Raw genomic sequence first — 5,601 nt, forward strand, 5'->3', positions numbered from 1 at the left:
ATAACTTTTTCCTACTTTTTGGCGAGCATAATCTAATTTTTATAGATACTCCAAATTCTCTTACCATGAGCTCTAGATACTTTATTTTGGTTTCTCATGTTCCAAACTATGTCTTAAAAATTTATCTTGAATGCATGAGGCTTCGGAGTAATTCTCGTGGCTTAAATACTAATTATTGAATTTTGTAGAATTATTTTAAGTAATGAAATTAAATAATTATGAAAATAATTAATTCTTATCCTAGTCCGTCATAGTCCAAACCGTTTTGCTCTTTTAGCGATCGTTTAAGGCATGTACCATTCTCCCTGTCTAATGTCCCATATATTTTTTCTCTTTTGTTCCTTGGGCCAATGTTTTGGACCTGGTGACACTAATCCATTCCACGAAGCAAATAAACCAGGCTAACGCTCCTAGCAAAAAAAATAAATAAATCATAGTAATCTTCTGTGTATGGCACACGGACATTACCCAGGACCCCATGTTTATCACGCCTTACGTGTATGTGTCTCCAACTCTACATCTATAATTAGTGTGTTTTTCAACGTATGTGTATTCATAGCAATACATAGATTAATTTTCAAACATTTTTATTAATTGGTGTATTGTTCTAATTGTAGTTTTATTTGCTTCATGTATGTTTGGTCCCGATTGTGTGTGTTGATGATTGGTGACTGAGAATAGACGATGAATAATCTATGGTGATCAAGAGTGCTACAACAAGCAAGATCAGTACTTGGACAATTAGCAAGATCAACAAGAGCAATTGGATTAAGGCAAGTATAGCATTTGTGTTTTATTTCTGTGACCATGATCTTGTGGCTTGATTAATGTTAAAGCAACAAATGATAAAAATGACTTTTTAGCAACGTGATGATTTATCTGTAAGTGATAACTGGGACAACAGTGCAACCGTGAGGGCTATAATGCTCTGGCTTTAGCTCAGTATGAAGACCTTTTCTAGCTTGTTAGAGGTTACTTGAAAGGACGCTAGAGGGGCTTGCCATTTTGGGTATAGTGTGGCCTCTGTCTTTATGTGTATAGGCTGCGCGTCATTGTGCCATTGGAAGGGGGCTCTATATCTACGCGTCCGGGAAACCTTACGGCCCTAACGTGTTAGACGAACTTTTGAAAGGCTTCATAGTGATTCCTGCCGACCTTCTTTGGTAGTGGGTTAAAAGGTCGACGGACCTCGGGCGAAAGGGTAAATCATAACTCATGGGTAAAGATGTACAACCTCTGCAGAGTGTTAAAAACTGGTATACTAGCCGTGCTCACGGTCAAGAGCGGCCTTGGAGATTCTTACATTAAAGATGATGATTCTTGTTGTGTTAAAATACTTATTATTTATTATTTAATGCTTTTACACTATTTATATCACATTGATCATGAGATTGTGGGAGCTATACAATCTAGTTGCTATACTTGTGGAGTTCGACATGGACTCACTCTTGCTATTTCTCCCATACTTCAGGAGGAGTGTTAGGCTTGTGATTAACCAGTCAGTTGGATCCTGTAGAGTGAAGTTAATACCCGAAGTTGGAGTTATCTTCCGTGGTTTGCTCCCTAAGGTTATCTCTGATTTATTATGTACGTATTTATGCATTGTCTTTTGATATTACCCTTTATTTGTAGTTGTATGTGAGATTTGACTTCTAAGACTCACATATGGTGCATATCTGATTTTATTCTTAAAATCGGGTATTACAAAGTGGTATCAAAGCAATGCTGACTGTAGGACGCAAGCCTAGTTAGAAATTGGACGTCTTAAGGTTTTGAAATTGTTATAAAATCATTGTTCTATAAACCTTGATATTTTTCTATACACTATATCCTTTCCATTTCTATTCATCTTTACCTTGTTGCTTATTTTAAAAGTACTTGTTCTTATCTTCACTCCTTGATTTGGTATGCTTTTAGAACCTTCTCTTACCTCTTCTTGTGTCATCAAAACAGAAGTTTAGGATCTTTACCCTTAATATGAAGAAAACGATAGTATCGTAAGTTGACTTGTTTGACGTATGAAACTTTAATGCTTAGTTGGTTTGTCATTATGCTTATGCTTGATTTGGATCTTTGTAATGAGTGCAATTATCTTGTGGGATTTCTCCACAATTTCATTTAGTGTATAGGTCTAAGGTATAAGGATTAATGACATAAATAGTTGAGTTTTGGTTTTTCTCTTGTTATCTTATCCTGCCCTTCCGGAGTATCCTCTCTTTATCAGATTATATCTCTGTTCTCGGATGAACAAAAATCATGAGAAAATTTTGGGTGATAGTGTACTTCAAGATCTTTCTCTGACCATAAGAATCACCCTCATAGCTGTTATGGTTTGGAAGTTATAAAAATAATAAGATGATACAATCACGTTGTCAAGAAGTCTGTACCAGTTTCGGTTACTTACTGTTTGAGACAAATATAACTATAAAATTTGGAAAGGTGTTCTATAGAAAAGTTTTAGATAATTTGCAAAGCTTTCCAACGGTATAATTTGGAACTTATTCGGATAAGTAGAACCTTAGATATGATATTTACAATTGGATGTTTCTGTTTTGTTTAAAAGTCTGGACAGTTCTGATATTTCCTATATTCAGTGAACTTAACATCATAATCTGTGAAAACGTTATATACAAAAGTTGTAGAGGATTTCATAAGATTTTCAACAATATAAGGATCGTCGCCATATGATTTATGTATCTCGAGATATGACTTCTGCAAGTTACTGCATATGTGCTGAGACATTGTCAGGAGGGATATTATGTTTGGCTGTTTTACCTAAGCTTAAAGACAGAACCTAAGGAAGTATTTTATATGAAAGTTGTAGGGAATTTCATAAGTTTTCGAATGGTATAAGCGACAACTCTATTGGATTAGCAAAATAGGAGTTACACCTATTTTACTATGCTGGTGTTTTCATATCACGAGAAAATTTCAGGATACCTGTTTGTTCTCTTGCACATAAGTTCTTTGGGATGTCAGAAGTTCTCAATGTTAGTTAACTTGTTTGGAAAACATGCAAGCTACCTTTCTTGTGCCCCCTAGTTGACCTTTCTTAAAGGCGTAGCCTAATTAAAGGAGTTACAATGAGAAGAATTGGTTAATGTTGGATCATATGTTAGGATCACAAGTGCTTGGTAAATTGGTTTTTGATTCAAGATATCGTCCCATTTAGAGAATATTAATGGAGATATATGTCATTGTTGATACTCATGGATTCAGAGTTGTGTTTATGAGGATCAGATGACACCAAAGTTTACGAAGTTATATGTACGATATGAGAGTGAAGAAACTTAACTGTGATAAAGGTACTAATAGTTGGAACTCAGTGATGAAACCAACCTTAGAATAAGAGACTTGGTACAAGCGAATTTAAAAGACTATATGATGTGTAGCGTCTAAAAAGGATATGAGAGCTAGTCCCTAGTGTCCCCCAATCAGTCTCGTCTTAAGGGGGTAATACCTTGATATCACGGGATGATGCATTTTGAATTTATCTTGAAGTGAGAGTTGTCTCTTGAGATACCCCATGATTATGATCATCTATCCTTGCTCATGTTATTGACGTTGGTCAGTTAATGACAAGAAGTATAGTATCCCATGAATCATGAGCCCTATATGATGCCTCTCACTGATATGTGGAAAGTGACTGATGTTTCTACCGTTGAAGGAATATTACAAGTACGATGAAGTCGAGTACTATCCAAATAATAATGTTAAAGAGCAAGTTGGGAGTGAATCGAGTCAGAATCAATAATGACGAAGGCAAAAAAAAATTGTAAGAAGCCTGTTCTTCGATGTAAAGCACAACGAAACTATGTTAATGGAATACTGAGCAATCTGGGTGTGAATAACATTCAGGGTGCTACCAAAGTATGTCAGTGAGATGACTAGGAGTTTCTTTTAATGATATGGTTTCAGGTTCATTGGAGGCTTTATAAATTAGGGACATAAGAGTTTCCTTCGTGATGCATTCCATTAAAACTAGGTTATGTTCTTGTGTAAAAAGGAAAAGTGGACTAGTGATTGGAGTACCTAAGTGAGTAAAGTGGAATCCTTACCAAGACGATGCAACCACACAAGGAAGAGAAGATTTAAAGGCGGAGTATAGACATCTCTTTGATCACCATCTTCCGAATCTCGAGGACGAGATTCATCTTAAGGGGGTAGAATTGTAACAACCTAATTTTTGCTTCTTTGAAAATAGAGCTAAAATAATTTATTTTGTATTTTTGTGCTCATGAAAATATAGGAATTTTTTTTAAAAAAATAAAATTCATCATAGGGTTTAACAACGCTATTGTGCATACAAGTTGGTGCATAAGATTTGATGTAATGTTGCTTGTTGCTCCTTTGTGTGTTGAGATTGAGCAAAGTTTTTAAAATGCATTTAGTAGATTGATCTTCCTTGACCGGTACGTCTTTATCTTTTTCTACTATCAAATTCTTTGTTTCTCAGCTGAGGCTTTCATTCAGAGCTTCTCAAAATCTTTTTGTTGTAACCCAAATCACTCCTTTTAGGTTGTCAACCATCAAGCAATCTCTATAAACCTCTTGGAAATTTTCTAGCTTTTTCTATAACTTTTTCCCACTTTTTGGCGAGCATAATCTAATTTTTATAGATGCTCCAAATTCTCTTACCATGAGCTCTAGATACTTTATTTTGGTTTCTCATGTTCCAAACTATCTCTTAAAATTTATCTTGAATGCATGAGGCTTTAGAGTAATTCTCGTGGCTTAAATACTAATTATTGAATTTTGTAGAATTATTTTAAGTAATGAAATTAAATAATTGTGAAAATAATTAATTCTTATCCTAGTCCGTCATAGTCCAAACCATTTTGCTCTTTTACCAATCGTTTAAGGCCTGTACCATTCTCCCTGTCTAATCCATGTCCAATCTATTTTTCCTCGTTCGTTCCTTGGGCCAATGTTTCGGACCTGGTGACACTAATCCATTCCAGGAAGCAAATAAACCAGGCTAACCCTCCTAGCAAAAAAAATAAATAAATCAATCATAGTAATCTTCTGTGTATGGCACACAGACATTACCGAGGACCCCATGTTTATCACGCCTGTATGTGTCTCCAACTCTACATCTATAATTAGCGAGCTGCTGCAATCTAGTTGCTATACTTGTAGAGTTCAACATAGACTCACTCTTGCTATTTTCTCTATACTTCAGGAGGAGTGTTAGGCTTGTGATCAACCAGTCAGTTAGATACTGTAGAGTGGAGTTAATATCCGAAGTTGGAGTTGTCTTCCGTTGTTTGCTCCCTAAGGTTATCTCTGATTTATTATGTACGTTATATTTATGCATTGTCTTTTGATATTACCCCTTATTTATAGCTATATGTGAGATTTGACTTTTAAGACTCACATATAGTGCATATCTGATTTTATTCTCTAAATCGGGTATTACAAGAAAGAGTGCAATTTTAGTTTAGAGCCAACTTTTTTTTTCTAAAATTCATTAAAATTCAAAAAATGTGGTCATTTGTAAGATTATGTGCTCAAATAGCACAAGACGCTATCTTTTTTAAAATCATTTTAAAACTTGTTGAAACTTGAAACTTTGGGGGCTTAAATCCAAGGAAAAATTTT

Source organism: Sorghum bicolor, chromosome 6, assembly GCF_000003195.3.
Source record: "Sorghum bicolor cultivar BTx623 chromosome 6, Sorghum_bicolor_NCBIv3, whole genome shotgun sequence".
Classification (NCBI taxonomy): Eukaryota; Viridiplantae; Streptophyta; class Magnoliopsida; order Poales; family Poaceae; genus Sorghum; species Sorghum bicolor.